Below are 204 nucleotides of genomic sequence, written 5' to 3'. Positions count from 1 at the left end.
GGGGGAAAGCCGTCCCCATGCTGCATGCTGGTGGACTCGAGTTTAGGCTGTCTTCAGATCGTAGGTGGTCCGGGCCAAAGCTGGCTAGATAGGCCGGCACGGCCCGCCCAACGCTAAACAGGCCTGTCATGTCACGGCACGTTTACTAACTGGGCCCAGGCACGGCCCCTCTAGACTAAGCCTGGGTGTTCGGTTTGTTCGGTT

Source organism: Triticum dicoccoides, chromosome 5A, assembly GCF_002162155.2.
Source record: "Triticum dicoccoides isolate Atlit2015 ecotype Zavitan chromosome 5A, WEW_v2.0, whole genome shotgun sequence".
In the NCBI taxonomy this organism is placed as follows: Eukaryota; Viridiplantae; Streptophyta; class Magnoliopsida; order Poales; family Poaceae; genus Triticum; species Triticum dicoccoides.
This window is presented reverse-complemented; position numbering follows the sequence as displayed.